The following is a 14,629-nucleotide window of genomic DNA, read 5'->3' as shown; positions in this document are numbered from 1 at the left end:
TGCCCGCTTTTTTATTTTTTGATAACATTTATTTTTAATTTTTCGGCTTTTGGCTTTTCCTCTTCGGATAATTTTTTTCCCCCGAAAATAAACTAAGTCCGGAGACTCGCGGTGCCATGCCGCATAGCGGAACAGCGCGTTGAATCCTGCGCCAGAACGGCCCCGGCAGCGCGAATGTCTCGGGCCGTCGAGGTCTGCTGCTTTGTCATAAAAGGGTGTTTCGATGGGCATGTCATGGGTGCGATCATACCAGCACTAATGCACCGGATCCCATCAGAACTCCGCAGTTAAGCGTGCTTGGGCGAGAGTAGTACTAGGATGGGTGACCCCCTGGGAAGTCCTCGTGTTGCACCCTTTTTATTTTTTGCCCGCTTTTTTATTTTTTGATAATATTTATTTTTAATTTTTCGGCTTTTGGCTTTTCCTCTTCGAATAATTTTTTTCCCCCGAAAATAAACTGAGTCCGGAGACTCGCGGTGCCATGCCGCATAGCGGAACAGCGCGTTGAATCCTACGCCAGAACGGCCCCGGCAGCGCGAATGTCTCGGGCCGTCGAGGTCTGCTGCTTTGTCATAAAAGGGTGTTTCGATGGGCATGTCATGGGTGCGATCATACCAGCACTAATGCACCGGATCCCATCAGAACTCTGCAGTTAAGCGTGCTTGGGCGAGAGTAGTACTAGGATGGGTCACCCCCTGAGAAGTCCTCGTGTTGCACCCTTTTTATTTTTTGCCCGCTTTTTTATTTTTTGATAATATTTATTTTTAATTTTTTGGCTTTTGGCTTTTCCTCTTCGGATAATTTTTTTCCCCCGACAATAAACTGAGTCCGGAGACTGGCGGTGCCATGCCGCATAGCGGGACCAGCGCGTTGAATCCTACGCCAGAACGGCCCCGGCAGCGCGAATGTCTCGGGCGGTCGAGGTCTGCTGCTTTGTCATAAATGGGAGTTTCGAAGGGCATATCATGGGTGCGATCATACCAGCACTAATGCACCGGATCCCATCAGAACTTCGCAGTTAAGCGTGCTTGGGCGAGAGTAGTACTAGGATGGGTGACCCCCGGGAAGTCCTCGTGTTGCACCCCTTTTATTTTTTGCCCGCTTTTTTATTTTTTGATAATATTTATTTTTAATTTTTCGGCTTTTGGCTTTTCCTCTTCGGATAATTTTTTTCCCTCGAAAATAAACTGAGTCCGGAGACTCGCGGTGCCATGCCGCATAGCGGAACAGCGCGTTGAATCCTACGCCAGAAGGGCCCCGGCAGCGCGAATGTCTCGGGCCGTCGAGGTCTGCTGCTTTGTCATAAAAGGGAGTTTCGAAGGGCATATCATGGGTGCGATCATACCAGCACTAATGCACCGGATCCCATCAGAACTCCGCAGCTAAGCGTGCTTGGGCGAGAGTAGTACTAGGATGGGTGACCCCCTGGGAAGTCCTCGTGTTGCACCCCTTTTATTTTTTGCCCGCTTTTTTATTTTTTGATAACATTTATTTTTAATTTTTCGGCTTTTGGCTTTTCCTCTTCGGATAATTTTTTTTCCCCGAAAATAAACTAAGTCCGGAGACTCGCGGTGCCATGCCGCATAGCGGAACAGCGCGTTGAATCCTACGCCAGAACGGCCCCGGCAGCGCGAATGTCTCGGGCCGTCGAGGTCTGCTGCTTTGTCATAAAAGGGTGTTTCGATGGGCATGTCATGGGTGCGATCATACCAGCACTAATGCACCGGATCCCATCAGAACTCCGCAGTTAAGCGTGCTTGGGCGAGAGTAGTACTAGGATGGGTGACCCCCTGGGAAGTCCTCGTGTTGCACCCTTTTTATTTTTTGCCCGCTTTTTTATTTTTTGATAATATTTATTTTTAATTTTTCGGCTTTTGGCTTTTCCTCTTCGAATAATTTTTTTCCCCCGAAAATAAACCGAGTCCGGAGACTCGCGGTGCCATGCCGCATAGCGGAACAGCGCGTTGAATCCTACGCCAGAACGGCCCCGGCAGCGCGAATGTCTCGGGCCGTCGAGGTCTGCTGCTTTGTCATAAAAGGGTGTTTCGATGGGCATGTCATGGGTGCGATCATACCAGCACTAATGCACCGGATCCCATCAGAACTCCGCAGTTAAGCGTGCTTGGGCGAGAGTAGTACTAGGATGGGTGACCCCCTGGGAAGTCCTCGTGTTGCACCCCTTTTATTTTTTGCCCGCTTTTTTATTTTTTGATAATATTTATTTTTAATTTTTCGGCTTTTGGCTTTTCCTCTTCGGATAATTTTTTTCCCTCGAAAATAAACTGAGTCCGGAGACTCGCGGTGCCATGCCGCATAGCGGAATAGCGCGTTGAATCCTACGCCAGAACGGCCCCGGCAGCGCGAATGTCTCGGGCCGTCGAGGTCTGCTGCTTTGTCATAAAAGGGAGTTTCGAAGGGCATATCATGGGTGCGATCATACCAGCACTAATGCACCGGATCCCATCAGAACTCCGCAGTTAAGCGTGCTTGGGCGAGAGTGGTACTAGGATGGGTGACCCCCTGGGAAGTCCTCGTGTTGCACCCCTTTTATTTTTTGCCCGCTTTTTTATTTTTTGATAACATTTATTTTTAATTTTTCGGCTTTTGGCTTTTCCTCTTCGGATAATTTTTTTCCCCCGAAAATAAACTGAGTCCGGAGACTCGCGGTGCCATGCCGCATAGCGGAACAGCGCGTTGAATCCTACGCCAGAACGGCCCCGGCAGCGCGAATGTCTCGGGCCGTCGAGGTCTGCTGCTTTGTCATAAAAGGGTGTTTCGATGGGCATGTCATGGGTGCGATCATACCAGCACTAATGCACCGGATCCCATCAGAACTCAGCAGTTAAGCGTGCTTGGGCGAGAGTAGTACTAGGATGGGTGACCCCCTGGGAAGTCCTCGTGTTGTACCCCTTTTATTTTTTGCCCGCTTTTTTATTTTTTGATAATATTTATTTTTAATTTTTTGGCTTTTGGCTTTTCCTCTTCGGATAGTTTTTTTTCTCCGAAAATAAACTGAGTCCGGAGACTGGCGGTGCCATGCCGCATAGCAGGACCAGCGCGTTGAATTCTACGCCAGAACGCCCCCGGCAGCGCGAATGTCTCGGGCCGTCGAGGTCTGCTGCTTTGCCATAAAAGGGAGTTTCGAAGTGCATGTCATGGGTGCGATCATACCAGCACTAATGCACCGGATCCGATCATAACTCCGCAGTTAAGCGTGCTTGGGCGAGAGAAGTACTAGGATGGGTGACCCCCTCGGAAGTCCTCGTGTTGCACCCTTTTTATTTTTTGCCCGCTTTTTTATTTTTTGATAATTTTTATTTTTAATTTTTTGGCTTTTGGCTTTTCCTCTTCGGATAATTTTTTCCCCCCGAAAATAAACTGAGTCCGGAGACTGGCGGTGCCATGCCGCATAGCGGAACAGCGCGTTGAATCCTACGCCAGAACGGCCCCGGCAGCGCGAATGTCTCGGTCCGTCGAGGTCTGCTGCTTTGTCATAAAAGGGTGTTTCGATGGGCATGTCATGGGTGCGATCATACCAGCACTAATGCACCGGATCCCATCAGAACTCTGCAGTTAAGCGTGCTTGGGCGAGAGTAGTACTAGGATGGGTGACCCCCTGAGAAGTCCTCGTGTTGCACCCTTTTTATTTTTTGCCCGCTTTTTTATTTTTTGATAATATTTATTTTTAATTTTTTGGCTTTTGGCTTTTCCTCTTCGGATAATTTTTTTCCCCCGACAATAAACTGAGTCCGGAGACTGGCGGTGCCATGCCGCATAGCGGGACCAGCGCGTTGAATCCTACGCCAGAACGGCCCCGGCAGCGCGAATGTCTCGGGCGGTCGAGGTCTGCTGCTTTGTCATAAAAGGGAGTTTCGAAGGGCATATCATGGGTGCGATCATACCAGCACTAATGCACCGGATCCCATCAGAACTTCGCAGTTAAGCGTGCTTGGGCGAGAGTAGTACTAGGATGGGTGACCCCCGGGAAGTCCTCGTGTTGCACCCCTTTTATTTTTTGCCCGCTTTTTTATTTTTTGATAATATTTATTTTTAATTTTTCGGCTTTTGGCTTTTCCTCTTCGGATAATTTTTTTCCCTCGAAAATAAACTGAGTCCGGAGACTCGCGGTGCCATGCCGCATAGCGGAACAGCGCGTTGAATCCTACGCCAGAAGGGCCCCGGCAGCGCGAATGTCTCGGGCCGTCGAGGTCTGCTGCTTTGTCATAAAAGGGAGTTTCGAAGGGCATATCATGGGTGCGATCATACCAGCACTAATGCACCGGATCCCATCAGAACTCCGCAGTTAAGCGTGCTTGGGCGAGAGTAGTACTAGGATGGGTGACCCCCTGGGAAGTCCTCGTGTTGCACCCCTTTTATTTTTTGCCCGCTTTTTTATTTTTTGATAACATTTATTTTTAATTTTTCGGCTTTTGGCTTTTCCTCTTCGGATAATTTTTTTCCCCCGAAAATAAACTGAGTCCGGAGACTCGCGGTGCCATGCCGCATAGCGGAACAGCGCGTTGAATCCTACGCCAGAACGGCCCCGGCAGCGCGAATGTCTCGGGCCGTCGAGGTCTGCTGCTTTGTCATAAAAGGGTGTTTCGATGGGCATGTCATGGGTGCGATCATACCAGCACTAATGCACCGGATCCCATCAGAACTCCGCAGTTAAGCGTGCTTGGGCGAGAGTAGTACTAGGATGGGTGACCCCCTGGGAAGTCCTCGTGTTGCACCCTTTTTATTTTTTGCCCACTTTTTTATTTTTTGATAATATTTATTTTTAATTTTTTGGCTTTTGGCTTTTCCTCTTCGGATAATTTTTTTCCCCCGAAAATAAACTGAGTCCGGAGACTCGTGGTGCCATGCCGCATAGCGGAACAGCGCGTTGAATCCTACGCCAGAACGGCCCCGGCATAGCGAATGTCTCGGGCCGTCGAGGTCTGCTGCTTTGTCATAAAAGGGTGTTTCGGTGGGCATGTCATGGGTGCGATCATACCAGCACTAATGCACCGGATCCCATCAGAACTCCGCAGTTAAGCGTGCTTGGGCGAGAGTAGTACTAGGATGGGTGACCCCCTGGGAAGTCCTCGTGTTGCACCCTTTTTATTTTTTGCCCGCTTTTTTATTTTTTGATAATATTTATTTTTAATTTTTCGGCTTTTGGCTTTTCCTCTTCGGATAATTTTTTTTCCCCAAAAATAAACTGAGTCCGGAGACTCGCGGTGCCATGCCGCATAGCGGAACAGCGCGTTGAATCCTACGCCAGAACGGCCCCGGCAGCGCGAATGTCTCGGGCCGTCGAGGTCTGCTGCTTTGTCATAAAAGGGTGTTTCGATGGGCATGTCATGGGTGCGATCATACCAGCACTAATGCACCGGATCCCATCAGAACTCAGCAGTTAAGCGTGCTTGGGCGAGAGTAGTACTGGGATGGGTGACCCCCTGGGAAGTCCTCGTGTTGTACCCCTTTTATTTTTTGCCCGCTTTTTTATTTTTTGATAATATTTATTTTTAATTTTTTGGCTTTTGGCTTTTCCTCTTCGGATAATTTTTTTTCCCCGAAAATAAACTGAGTCCGGAGACTGGCGGTGCCATGCCGCATAGCGGGACCAGCGCGTTGAATTCTACGCCAGAACGGCCCCGGCAGCGCGAATGTCTCGGGCCGTCGAGGTCTGCTGCTTTGCCATAAAAGGGAGTTTCGAAGTGCATGTCATGGGTGCGATCATACCAGCACTAATGCACCGGATCCGATCATAACTCCGCAGTTAAGCGTGCTTGGGCGAGAGAAGTACTAGGATGGGTGACCCCCTGGGAAGTCCTCGTGTTGCACCCTTTTTATTTTTTGCCCGCTTTTTTATTTTTTGATAATATTTATTTTTAATTTTTTGGCTTTTGGCTTTTCCTCTTCGGATAATTTTTTCCCCCCGAAAATAAACTGAGTCCGGAGACTGGCGGTGCCATGCCGCATAGCGGAACAGCGCGTTGAATCATAGCCAGAACGGCCCCGGCAGCGCGAATGTCTCGGGCCGTCGAGGTCTGCTGCTTTGTCATAAAAGGGAGTTTCGAAGGGCATGTCACGGGTGCGATCATACCAGCACTAATGCACCGGATCCCATCAGAACTCTGCAGTTAAGCGTGCTTGGGCGTGAGTAGTACTAGGATGGGTGACCCCCTGGGAAGTCCTCGTGTTGCACCCCTTTTATTTTTTGCCCGCTTTTTTATTTTTTGATAACATTTATTTTTTATTTTTCGGCTTTTGTCTTTTCCTCTTCGGATAATTTTTTTCCCCCGAAAATAAACTGAGTCCGGAGACTGGCGGTGCCATGCCGCATAGCGGAACAGCGTGTTGAATCCTACGCCAGAACGGCCCCGGCAGCGCGAATGTCTCGGGCCGTCGAGTTCTGCTGCTTTGTCATAAAAGGGAGTTTCGAAGGGCATGCCTTGGGTGCGATCATACCAGCACTAATGCACCGGATCCCATCAGAACTCCGCAGTTAAGCGTGCTTGGGCGAGAGTAGTACTAGGATGGGTGACCCCCTGGGAAGTCCTCGTGTTGCACCCTTTTTATTTTTTGCCCGCTTTTTTATTTTTTGATAATATTTATTTTTAATTTTTTGGCTTTTGGCTTTTCCTCTTCGGATAATTTTTTTCCCCCGACAATAAACTGAGTCCGGAGACTGGCGGTGCCATGCCGCATAGCGGGACCAGCGCGTTGAATCCTACGCCAGAACGGCCCCGGCAGCGCGAATGTCTCGGGCGGTCGAGGTCTGCTGCTTTGTCATAAAAGGGAGTTTCGAAGGGCATATCATGGGTGCGATCATACCAGCACTAATGCACCGGATCCCATCAGAACTTCGCAGTTAAGCGTGCTTGGGCGAGAGTAGTACTAGGATGGGTGACCCCCGGGAAGTCCTCGTGTTGCACCCCTTTTATTTTTTGCCCGCTTTTTTATTTTTTGATAATATTTATTTTTAATTTCTCGGCTTTTGGCTTTTCCTCTTCGGATAATTTTTTTCCCTCGAAAATAAACTGAGTCCGGAGACTCGCGGTGCCATGCCGCATAGCGGAACAGCGCGTTGAATCCTACGCCAGAAGGGCCCCGGCAGCGCGAATGTCTCGGGCCGTCGAGGTCTGCTGCTTTGTCATAAAAGGGAGTTTCGAAGGGCATATCATGGGTGCGATCATACCAGCACTAATGCACCGGATCCCATCAGAACTCCGCAGTTAAGCGTGCTTGGGCGAGAGTAGTACTAGGATGGGTGACCCCCTGGGAAGTCCTCGTGTTGCACCCCTTTTATTTTTTGCCCGCTTTTTTATTTTTTGATAACATTTATTTTTAATTTTTCGGCTTTTGGCTTTTCCTCTTCGGATAATTTTTTTCCCCCGAAAATAAACTGAGTCCGGAGACTCGCGGTGCCATGCCGCATAGCGGAACAGCGCGTTGAATCCTACGCCAGAACGGCCCCGGCAGCGCGAATGTCTCGGGCCGTCGAGGTCTGCTGCTTTGTCATAAAAGGGTGTTTCGATGGGCATGTCATGGGTGCGATCATACCAGCACTAATGCACCGGATCCCATCAGAACTCCGCAGTTAAGCGTGCTTGGGCGAGAGTAGTACTAGGATGGGTGACCCCCTGGGAAGTCCTCGTGTTGCACCCTTTTTATTTTTTGCCCACTTTTTTATTTTTTGATAATATTTATTTTTAATTTTTTGGCTTTTGGCTTTTCCTCTTCGGATAATTTTTTTCCCCCGAAAATAAACTGAGTCCGGAGACTCGTGGTGCCATGCCGCATAGCGGAACAGCGCGTTGAATCCTACGCCAGAACGGCCCCGGCAGCGCGAATGTCTCGGGCCGTCGAGGTCTGCTGCTTTGTCATAAAAGGGTGTTTCGATGGGCATGTCATGGGTGCGATCATACCAGCACTAATGCACCGGATCCCATCAGAACTCCGCAGTTAAGCGTGCTTGGGCGAGAGTAGTACTAGGATGGGTGACCCCCTGGGAAGTCCTCGTGTTGCACCCTTTTTATTTTTTGCCCGCTTTTTTATTTTTTGATAATATTTATTTTTAATTTTTCGGCTTTTGGCTTTTCCTCTTCGGATAATTTTTTTTCCCCAAAAATAAACTGAGTCCGGAGACTCGCGGTGCCATGCCGCATAGCGGAACAGCGCGTTGAATCCTACGCCAGAACGGCCCCGGCAGCGCGAATGTCTCGGGCCGTCGAGGTCTGCTGCTTTGTCATAAAAGGGTGTTTCGATGGGCATGTCATGGGTGCGATCATACCAGCACTAATGCACCGGATCCCATCAGAACTCAGCAGTTAAGCGTGCTTGGGCGAGAGTAGTACTGGGATGGGTGACCCCCTGGGAAGTCCTCGTGTTGTACCCCTTTTATTTTTTGCCCGCTTTTTTATTTTTTGATAATATTTATTTTTAATTTTTTGGCTTTTGGCTTTTCCTCTTCGGATAATTTTTTTTCCCCGAAAATAAACTGAGTCCGGAGACTGGCGGTGCCATGCCGCATAGCGGGACCAGCGCGTTGAATTCTACGCCAGAACGGCCCCGGCAGCGCGAATGTCTCGGGCCGTCGAGGTCTGCTGCTTTGCCATAAAAGGGAGTTTCGAAGTGCATGTCATGGGTGCGATCATACCAGCACTAATGCACCGGATCCGATCATAACTCCGCAGTTAAGCGTGCTTGGGCGAGAGAAGTACTAGGATGGGTGACCCCCTGGGAAGTCCTCGTGTTGCACCCTTTTTATTTTTTGCCCGCTTTTTTATTTTTTGATAATATTTATTTTTAATTTTTTGGCTTTTGGCTTTTCCTCTTCGGATAATTTTTTCCCCCCGAAAATAAACTGAGTCCGGAGACTGGCGGTGCCATGCCGCATAGCGGAACAGCGCGTTGAATCATAGCCAGAACGGCCCCGGCAGCGCGAATGTCTCGGGCCGTCGAGGTCTGCTGCTTTGTCATAAAAGGGAGTTTCGAAGGGCATGTCACGGGTGCGATCATACCAGCACTAATGCACCGGATCCCATCAGAACTCTGCAGTTAAGCGTGCTTGGGCGTGAGTAGTACTAGGATGGGTGACCCCCTGGGAAGTCCTCGTGTTGCACCCCTTTTATTTTTTGCCCGCTTTTTTATTTTTTGATAACATTTATTTTTTATTTTTCGGCTTTTGTCTTTTCCTCTTCGGATAATTTTTTTCCCCCGAAAATAAACTGAGTCCGGAGACTGGCGGTGCCATGCCGCATAGCGGAACAGCGTGTTGAATCCTACGCCAGAACGGCCCCGGCAGCGCGAATGTCTCGGGCCGTCGAGTTCTGCTGCTTTGTCATAAAAGGGAGTTTCGAAGGGCATGCCTTGGGTGCGATCATACCAGCACTAATGCACCGGATCCCATCAGAACTCCGCAGTTAAGCGTGCTTGGGCGAGAGTAGTACTAGGATGGGTGACCCCCTGGGAAGTCCTCGTGTTGCACCCTTTTTATTTTTTGCCCGCTTTTTTATTTTTTGATAATATTTATTTTTAATTTTTTGGCTTTTGGCTTTTCCTCTTCGGATAATTTTTTTCCCCCGACAATAAACTGAGTCCGGAGACTGGCGGTGCCATGCCGCATAGCGGGACCAGCGCGTTGAATCCTACGCCAGAACGGCCCCGGCAGCGCGAATGTCTCGGGCCGTCGAGGTCTGCTGCTTTGTCATAAAAGGGAGTTTCGAAGGGCATATCATGGGTGCGATCATACCAGCACTAATGCACCGGATCCCATCAGAACTCCGCAGTTAAGCGTGCTTGGGCGAGAGTAGTACTAGGATGGGTGACCCCCTGGGAAGTCCTCGTGTTGCACCCCTTTTATTTTTTGCCCGCTTTTTTATTTTTTGATAACATTTATTTTTAATTTTTCGGCTTTTGGCTTTTCCTCTTCGGATAATTTTTTTCCCCCGAAAATAAACTGAGTCCGGAGACTCGCGGTGCCATGCCGCATAGCGGAACAGCGCGTTGAATCCTACGCCAGAACGGCCCCGGCAGCGCGAATGTCTCGGGCCGTCGAGGTCTGCTGCTATGTCATAAAAGGGTGTTTCGATGGGCATGTCATGGGTGCGATCATACCAGCACTAATGCACCGGATCCCATCAGAACTCCGCAGTTAAGCGTGCTTGGGCGAGAGTAGTACTAGGATGGGTGACCCCCTGGGAAGTCCTCGTGTTGCACCCCTTTTATTTTTTGCCCGCTTTTTTATTTTTTGATAATATTTATTTTTAATTTTTTGGCTTTTGGCTTTTCCTCTTCGGATAATTTTTTCCCCCCGAAAATAAACTGAGTCCGGAGACTGGCGGTGCCATGCCGCATAGCGGAACAGCGCGTTGAACCATACGCCAGAACGGCTCCGGCAGCGCGAATGTCTCGGGCCGTCGAGGTCCGCTGCTTTGTATTAAAAGGGAGTTTCGAAGGGCATGTCTTGGGTGCGATCATACCAGCACTAATGCACCGGATCCCATCAGAACTCCGCAGTTAAGCGTGCTTGGGCGAGAGTAGTACTAGGATGGGTGACCCCCTGGGAAGTCCTCGTGTTGCACCCTTTTTATTTTTTGCCCGCTTTTTTATTTTTTGATAATATTTATTTTTAATTTTTCGGCTTTTGGCTTTTCCTCTTCGGATAATTTTTTTCCTCCGACAATAAACTGAGTCCGGAGACTGGCGGTGCCATGCCGCATAGCGGAACAGCGCGTTGAATCCTACGCCAGAACGGCCCCGGCAGCGCGAATGTCTCGGGCCGTCGCGGTCTGCTGCTTTGTCATAAAAGGGAGTTTCGAAGGGCATGTCATGGCTGCGATCATACCAGCACTAATGCACCGGATCCCATCATAACTCCGCAGTTAAGCGTGCTTGGGCGAGAGAAGTACTAGGATGGGTGACCCCCTGGGAAGTCCTCGTGTTGCACCCTTTTTATTTTTTGCCCGCTTTTTTATTTTTTGATAATATTTATTTTTAATTTTTTGGCTTTTGGCTTTTCCTCTTCGGATAATTTTTTCCCCCCGAAAATAAACTGAGTCCGGAGACTGGCGGTGCCATGCCGCATAGCGGAACAGCGCGTTGAATCATACGCCAGAACGGCCCCGGCAGCGCGAATGTCTCGGGCCGTCGAGGTCTGCTGCTTTGTCATAAAAGGGAGTTTCGAAGGGCATGTCATGGGTGCGATCATACCAGCACTAATGCACCGGATCCCATGAGAACTCTGCAGTTAAGCGTGCTTGGGCGAGAGTAGTACTAGGATGGGTGACCCCATGGGAAGTCCTCGTGTTGCACCCCTTTTATTTTTTGCCCGCTTTTTTATTTTTTGATAACATTTATTTTTTATTTTTCGGCTTTTGTCTTTTCCTCTTCGGATAATTTTTTTCCCCCGAAAATAAACTGAGTCCGGAGACTGGCGGTGCCATGCCGCATAGCGGAACAGCACGTTGAATCCTACGCCAGAACGGCCCCGGCAGCGCGAATGTCTCGGGCCGTCGAGGTCTGCTGCTTTGTCATAAAAGGGAGTTTCGAAGGGCATGTCTTGGGTGCGATCATACCAGCACTAATGCACCGGATCCCATCAGAACTCCGCAGTTAAGCGTGCTTGGGCGAGAGTAGTACTAGGATGGGTGACCCCCTGGGAAGTCCTCGTGTTGCACCCTTTTTATTTTTTGCCCGCTTTTTTATTTTTTGATAATATTTATTTTTAATTTTTTGGCTTTTGGCTTTTCCTCTTCGGATAATTTTTTTCCCCCGACAATAAACTGAGTCCGGAGACTGGCGGTGCCATGCCGCATAGCGGGACCAGCGCGTTGAATCGTACGCCAGAACGGCCCCGGCAGCGCGAATGTCTCGGGCCGTCGAGGTCTGCTGCTTTGTCATAAAAGGGAGTTTCGAAGGGCATATCATGGGTGCGATCATACCAACACTAATGCACCGGATCCCATCAGAACTTCGCAGTTAAGCGTGCTTGGGCGAGAGTAGTACTAGGATGGGTGACCCCCTGGGAAGTCCTCGTGTTGCACCCCTTTTATTTTTTGCCCGCTTTTTTATTTTTTGATAACATTTATTTTTAATTTTTCGGCTTTTGGCTTTTCCTCTTCGGATAATTTTTTTCCTCCGAAAATAAACTGAGTCCGGAGACTCGCGGTGCCATGCCGCATAGCGGAACAGCGCGTTGAATCCTACGCCAGAACGGCCCCGGCAGCGCGAATGTCTCGGGCCGTCGCGGTCTGCTGCTTTGTCATAAAAGGGAGTTTCGAAGGGCATGTCATGGCTGCGATCATACCAGCACTAATGCACCGGATCCCATCATAACTCCGCAGTTAAGCGTGCTTGGGCGAGAGAAGTACTAGGATGGGTGACCCCCTGGGAAGTCCTCGTGTTGCACCCTTTTTATTTTTTGCCCGCTTTTTTATTTTTTGATAATATTTATTTTTAATTTTTTGGCTTTTGGCTTTTCCTCTTCGGATAATTTTTTCTCCCCGAAAATAAACTGAGTCCGGAGACTGGCGGTGCCATGCCGCATAGCGGAACAGCGCGTTGAATCATACGCCAGAACGGCCCCGGCAGCGCGAATGTCTCGGGCCGTCGAGGTCTGCTGCTTTGTCATAAAAGGGAGTTTCGAAGGGCATGTCATGGGTGCGATCATACCAGCACTAATGCACCGGATCCCATGAGAACTCTGCAGTTAAGCGTGCTTGGGCGAGAGTAGTACTAGGATGGGTGACCCCATGGGAAGTCCTCGTGTTGCACCCCTTTTATTTTTTGCCCGCTTTTTTATTTTTTGATAACATTTATTTTTTATTTTTCGGCTTTTGTCTTTTCCTCTTCGGATAATTTTTTTCCCCCGAAAATAAACTGAGTCCGGAGACTGGCGGTGCCATGCCGCATAGCGGAACAGCGCGTTGAATCCTACGCCAGAACGGCCCCGGCAGCGCGAATGTCTCGGGCCGTCGAGGTCTGCTGCTTTGTCATAAAAGGGAGTTTCGAAGGGCATGTCTTGGGTGCGATCATACCAGCACTAATGCACCGGATCCCATCAGAACTCCGCAGTTAAGCGTGCTTGGGCGAGAGTAGTACTAGGATGGGTGACCCCCTGGAAAGTCTTCGTGTTGCACCCTTTTTATTTTTTGCCCGCTTTTTTATTTTTTGATAATATTTATTTTTAATTTTTTGGCTTTTGGCTTTTCCTCTTCGGATAATTTTTTTTCCCCGACAATAAACTGAGTCCGGAGACTGGCGGTGCCATGCCGCATAGCGGGACCAGCGCGTTGAATCCTACGCCAGAACGGCCCCGGCAGCGCGAATGTCTCGGGCCGTCGAGGTCTGCTGCTTTGTCATAAAAGGGAGTTTCGAAGGGCATATCATGGGTGCGATCATACCAGCACTAATGCACCGGATCCCATCAGAACTTCGCAGTTAAGCGTGCTTGGGCGAGAGTAGTACTAGGATGGGTGACCCCCTGGGAAGTCCTCGTGTTGCACCCCTTTTATTTTTTGCCCGCTTTTTTATTTTTTGATAACATTTATTTTTAATTTTTCGGCTTTTGGCTTTTCCTCTTCGGATAATTTTTTTCCTCCGAAAATAAACTGAGTCCGGAGACTCGCGGTGCGATGCCGCATAGCGGAACAGCGCGTTGAATCCTACGCCAGAACGGCCCCGGCAGCGCGAATGTCTCGGGCCGTCGAGGTCTACTGCTTTGTCATAAAAGGGTGATTCGATGGGCATGTCATGGGTGCGATCATACCAGCACTAATGCACCGGATCCCATCAGAACTCCGCAGTTAAGCGTGCTTGGGCGAGAGTAGTACTAGGATGGGTGACCCCCTGGGAAGTCCTCGTGTTGCACCCTTTTTATTTTTTGCCCGCTTTTTTATTTTTTGATAATATTTATTTTTAATTTTTTGGCTTTTGGCTTTTCCTCTTCGGATAATTTTTTTCCCCCGACAAAAAACTGAGTCCGGAGACTGGCGGTGCCATGCCGCATAGCGGGACCAGCGCGTTGAATCCTACGCCAGAACGGCCCCGGCAGCGCGAATGTCTCGGGCCGTCGAGGTCTGCTGCTTTGTCATAAAAGGGAGTTTCGAAGGGCATATCATGGGTGCGATCATACCAGCACTAATGCACCGGATCCCATCAGAACTCCGCAGTTAAGCGTGCTTGGGCGAGAGTAGTACTAGGATGGGTGACCCCCTGGGAAGTCCTCGTGTTGCACCCCTTTTATTTTTTGCCCGCTTTTTTATTTTTTGATAACATTTATTTTTAATTTTTCGGCTTTTGGCTTTTCCTCTTCGGATAATTTTTTTCCCCCGAAAATAAACTGAGTCCGGAGACTCGCGGTGCCATGCCGCATAGCGGAACAGCGCGTTGAATCCTACGCCAGAACGGCCCCGGCAGCGCGAATGTCTCGGGCCGTCGAGGTCTGCTGCTATGTCATAAAAGGGTGTTTCGATGGGCATGTCATGGGTGCGATCATACCAGCACTAATGCACCGGATCCCATCAGAACTCCGCAGTTAAGCGTGCTTGGGCGAGAGTAGTACTAGGATGGGTGACCCCCTGGGAAGTCCTCGTGTTGCACCCCTTTTATTTTTTGCCCGCTTTTTTATTTTTTGATA

General features: G+C 49.4%; 37 non-coding genes and 3 pseudogenes across 37 annotated transcripts; all 40 read left to right on the top strand.

The window, feature by feature from the left end:
* Nucleotides 1-236: 236 nt before the first annotated feature.
* On the top strand, nucleotides 237-355 carry LOC149761616 (5S ribosomal RNA). The gene has a single exon (XR_016412138.1). It is a non-coding gene; the product is annotated as a 5S ribosomal RNA (ribosomal RNA).
* A 246-nt stretch (nucleotides 356-601) lies between these two features.
* LOC149761615 (5S ribosomal RNA) lies at nucleotides 602-720 on the top strand. The gene has a single exon (XR_016404377.1). It is a non-coding gene; the product is annotated as a 5S ribosomal RNA (ribosomal RNA).
* A 247-nt stretch (nucleotides 721-967) lies between these two features.
* On the top strand, nucleotides 968-1,085 carry LOC149761614 (5S ribosomal RNA). The gene has a single exon (XR_016407086.1). It is a non-coding gene; the product is annotated as a 5S ribosomal RNA (ribosomal RNA).
* A 246-nt stretch (nucleotides 1,086-1,331) lies between these two features.
* On the top strand, nucleotides 1,332-1,450 carry LOC149761613 (5S ribosomal RNA). The gene has a single exon (XR_016412472.1). It is a non-coding gene; the product is annotated as a 5S ribosomal RNA (ribosomal RNA).
* A 246-nt stretch (nucleotides 1,451-1,696) lies between these two features.
* Nucleotides 1,697-1,815, top strand: LOC149761612 (5S ribosomal RNA). The gene has a single exon (XR_016412137.1). It is a non-coding gene; the product is annotated as a 5S ribosomal RNA (ribosomal RNA).
* Nucleotides 1,816-2,061: 246 nt separating this feature from the next.
* LOC149761611 (5S ribosomal RNA) lies at nucleotides 2,062-2,180 on the top strand. The gene has a single exon (XR_016410029.1). It is a non-coding gene; the product is annotated as a 5S ribosomal RNA (ribosomal RNA).
* A 246-nt stretch (nucleotides 2,181-2,426) lies between these two features.
* LOC149761610 (5S ribosomal RNA) lies at nucleotides 2,427-2,545 on the top strand. The gene has a single exon (XR_016401599.1). It is a non-coding gene; the product is annotated as a 5S ribosomal RNA (ribosomal RNA).
* Nucleotides 2,546-2,791: 246 nt separating this feature from the next.
* On the top strand, nucleotides 2,792-2,910 carry LOC149761609 (5S ribosomal RNA). The gene has a single exon (XR_016405998.1). It is a non-coding gene; the product is annotated as a 5S ribosomal RNA (ribosomal RNA).
* Nucleotides 2,911-3,157: 247 nt separating this feature from the next.
* LOC149761608 (5S ribosomal RNA) lies at nucleotides 3,158-3,276 on the top strand (annotated as a pseudogene).
* A 246-nt stretch (nucleotides 3,277-3,522) lies between these two features.
* LOC149761607 (5S ribosomal RNA) lies at nucleotides 3,523-3,641 on the top strand. Its single transcript, XR_016402533.1, has one exon. It is a non-coding gene; the product is annotated as a 5S ribosomal RNA (ribosomal RNA).
* Nucleotides 3,642-3,888: 247 nt separating this feature from the next.
* On the top strand, nucleotides 3,889-4,006 carry LOC149761606 (5S ribosomal RNA). Its single transcript, XR_016407084.1, has one exon. It is a non-coding gene; the product is annotated as a 5S ribosomal RNA (ribosomal RNA).
* Nucleotides 4,007-4,252: 246 nt separating this feature from the next.
* Nucleotides 4,253-4,371, top strand: LOC149761605 (5S ribosomal RNA). Its single transcript, XR_016410028.1, has one exon. It is a non-coding gene; the product is annotated as a 5S ribosomal RNA (ribosomal RNA).
* Nucleotides 4,372-4,617: 246 nt separating this feature from the next.
* Nucleotides 4,618-4,736, top strand: LOC149761604 (5S ribosomal RNA). Its single transcript, XR_016412136.1, has one exon. It is a non-coding gene; the product is annotated as a 5S ribosomal RNA (ribosomal RNA).
* A 246-nt stretch (nucleotides 4,737-4,982) lies between these two features.
* LOC149761603 (5S ribosomal RNA) lies at nucleotides 4,983-5,101 on the top strand. Its single transcript, XR_016412135.1, has one exon. It is a non-coding gene; the product is annotated as a 5S ribosomal RNA (ribosomal RNA).
* Nucleotides 5,102-5,347: 246 nt separating this feature from the next.
* On the top strand, nucleotides 5,348-5,466 carry LOC149761602 (5S ribosomal RNA). The gene has a single exon (XR_016405649.1). It is a non-coding gene; the product is annotated as a 5S ribosomal RNA (ribosomal RNA).
* Nucleotides 5,467-5,713: 247 nt separating this feature from the next.
* On the top strand, nucleotides 5,714-5,832 carry LOC149761601 (5S ribosomal RNA; annotated as a pseudogene).
* Nucleotides 5,833-6,077: 245 nt separating this feature from the next.
* On the top strand, nucleotides 6,078-6,196 carry LOC149761600 (5S ribosomal RNA). The gene has a single exon (XR_016401567.1). It is a non-coding gene; the product is annotated as a 5S ribosomal RNA (ribosomal RNA).
* Nucleotides 6,197-6,442: 246 nt separating this feature from the next.
* Nucleotides 6,443-6,561, top strand: LOC149761599 (5S ribosomal RNA). Its single transcript, XR_016412134.1, has one exon. It is a non-coding gene; the product is annotated as a 5S ribosomal RNA (ribosomal RNA).
* A 247-nt stretch (nucleotides 6,562-6,808) lies between these two features.
* LOC149761598 (5S ribosomal RNA) lies at nucleotides 6,809-6,926 on the top strand. Its single transcript, XR_016407083.1, has one exon. It is a non-coding gene; the product is annotated as a 5S ribosomal RNA (ribosomal RNA).
* Nucleotides 6,927-7,172: 246 nt separating this feature from the next.
* Nucleotides 7,173-7,291, top strand: LOC149761597 (5S ribosomal RNA). Its single transcript, XR_016410027.1, has one exon. It is a non-coding gene; the product is annotated as a 5S ribosomal RNA (ribosomal RNA).
* Nucleotides 7,292-7,537: 246 nt separating this feature from the next.
* Nucleotides 7,538-7,656, top strand: LOC149761596 (5S ribosomal RNA). The gene has a single exon (XR_016412133.1). It is a non-coding gene; the product is annotated as a 5S ribosomal RNA (ribosomal RNA).
* Nucleotides 7,657-7,902: 246 nt separating this feature from the next.
* LOC149761595 (5S ribosomal RNA) lies at nucleotides 7,903-8,021 on the top strand. Its single transcript, XR_016412132.1, has one exon. It is a non-coding gene; the product is annotated as a 5S ribosomal RNA (ribosomal RNA).
* Nucleotides 8,022-8,267: 246 nt separating this feature from the next.
* On the top strand, nucleotides 8,268-8,386 carry LOC149761594 (5S ribosomal RNA). Its single transcript, XR_016405648.1, has one exon. It is a non-coding gene; the product is annotated as a 5S ribosomal RNA (ribosomal RNA).
* Nucleotides 8,387-8,633: 247 nt separating this feature from the next.
* On the top strand, nucleotides 8,634-8,752 carry LOC149761593 (5S ribosomal RNA; annotated as a pseudogene).
* Nucleotides 8,753-8,997: 245 nt separating this feature from the next.
* Nucleotides 8,998-9,116, top strand: LOC149761592 (5S ribosomal RNA). The gene has a single exon (XR_016401566.1). It is a non-coding gene; the product is annotated as a 5S ribosomal RNA (ribosomal RNA).
* A 246-nt stretch (nucleotides 9,117-9,362) lies between these two features.
* LOC149761591 (5S ribosomal RNA) lies at nucleotides 9,363-9,481 on the top strand. Its single transcript, XR_016412131.1, has one exon. It is a non-coding gene; the product is annotated as a 5S ribosomal RNA (ribosomal RNA).
* Nucleotides 9,482-9,728: 247 nt separating this feature from the next.
* Nucleotides 9,729-9,847, top strand: LOC149761590 (5S ribosomal RNA). The gene has a single exon (XR_016410026.1). It is a non-coding gene; the product is annotated as a 5S ribosomal RNA (ribosomal RNA).
* A 246-nt stretch (nucleotides 9,848-10,093) lies between these two features.
* LOC149761589 (5S ribosomal RNA) lies at nucleotides 10,094-10,212 on the top strand. The gene has a single exon (XR_016410025.1). It is a non-coding gene; the product is annotated as a 5S ribosomal RNA (ribosomal RNA).
* A 246-nt stretch (nucleotides 10,213-10,458) lies between these two features.
* LOC149761588 (5S ribosomal RNA) lies at nucleotides 10,459-10,577 on the top strand. The gene has a single exon (XR_016412130.1). It is a non-coding gene; the product is annotated as a 5S ribosomal RNA (ribosomal RNA).
* Nucleotides 10,578-10,823: 246 nt separating this feature from the next.
* On the top strand, nucleotides 10,824-10,942 carry LOC149761587 (5S ribosomal RNA). Its single transcript, XR_016408749.1, has one exon. It is a non-coding gene; the product is annotated as a 5S ribosomal RNA (ribosomal RNA).
* A 246-nt stretch (nucleotides 10,943-11,188) lies between these two features.
* Nucleotides 11,189-11,307, top strand: LOC149761586 (5S ribosomal RNA). The gene has a single exon (XR_016404363.1). It is a non-coding gene; the product is annotated as a 5S ribosomal RNA (ribosomal RNA).
* Nucleotides 11,308-11,553: 246 nt separating this feature from the next.
* On the top strand, nucleotides 11,554-11,672 carry LOC149761585 (5S ribosomal RNA). The gene has a single exon (XR_016412129.1). It is a non-coding gene; the product is annotated as a 5S ribosomal RNA (ribosomal RNA).
* Nucleotides 11,673-11,919: 247 nt separating this feature from the next.
* On the top strand, nucleotides 11,920-12,038 carry LOC149761584 (5S ribosomal RNA). The gene has a single exon (XR_016405550.1). It is a non-coding gene; the product is annotated as a 5S ribosomal RNA (ribosomal RNA).
* A 246-nt stretch (nucleotides 12,039-12,284) lies between these two features.
* Nucleotides 12,285-12,403, top strand: LOC149761583 (5S ribosomal RNA). Its single transcript, XR_016408748.1, has one exon. It is a non-coding gene; the product is annotated as a 5S ribosomal RNA (ribosomal RNA).
* Nucleotides 12,404-12,649: 246 nt separating this feature from the next.
* On the top strand, nucleotides 12,650-12,768 carry LOC149761582 (5S ribosomal RNA). Its single transcript, XR_016404362.1, has one exon. It is a non-coding gene; the product is annotated as a 5S ribosomal RNA (ribosomal RNA).
* Nucleotides 12,769-13,014: 246 nt separating this feature from the next.
* LOC149761581 (5S ribosomal RNA) lies at nucleotides 13,015-13,133 on the top strand. The gene has a single exon (XR_016405173.1). It is a non-coding gene; the product is annotated as a 5S ribosomal RNA (ribosomal RNA).
* Nucleotides 13,134-13,380: 247 nt separating this feature from the next.
* On the top strand, nucleotides 13,381-13,499 carry LOC149761580 (5S ribosomal RNA). The gene has a single exon (XR_016402275.1). It is a non-coding gene; the product is annotated as a 5S ribosomal RNA (ribosomal RNA).
* Nucleotides 13,500-13,745: 246 nt separating this feature from the next.
* LOC149761579 (5S ribosomal RNA) lies at nucleotides 13,746-13,864 on the top strand. The gene has a single exon (XR_016412127.1). It is a non-coding gene; the product is annotated as a 5S ribosomal RNA (ribosomal RNA).
* Nucleotides 13,865-14,111: 247 nt separating this feature from the next.
* On the top strand, nucleotides 14,112-14,230 carry LOC149761578 (5S ribosomal RNA). The gene has a single exon (XR_016410024.1). It is a non-coding gene; the product is annotated as a 5S ribosomal RNA (ribosomal RNA).
* A 246-nt stretch (nucleotides 14,231-14,476) lies between these two features.
* Nucleotides 14,477-14,595, top strand: LOC149761577 (5S ribosomal RNA). Its single transcript, XR_016410023.1, has one exon. It is a non-coding gene; the product is annotated as a 5S ribosomal RNA (ribosomal RNA).
* Nucleotides 14,596-14,629: the final 34 nt, after the last annotated feature.

The sequence above is a fragment of the Phoenix dactylifera genome, chromosome 4, assembly GCF_051530095.1.
Source record: "Phoenix dactylifera cultivar Ajwa chromosome 4, Ajwa_hap1_PhDact_Kaust_v1.1, whole genome shotgun sequence".
Taxonomy (NCBI): Eukaryota; Viridiplantae; Streptophyta; class Magnoliopsida; order Arecales; family Arecaceae; genus Phoenix; species Phoenix dactylifera.
The sequence above is the reverse complement of the archived record's forward strand: the minus strand, read 5'-3'. Positions and strand labels throughout refer to the sequence as shown.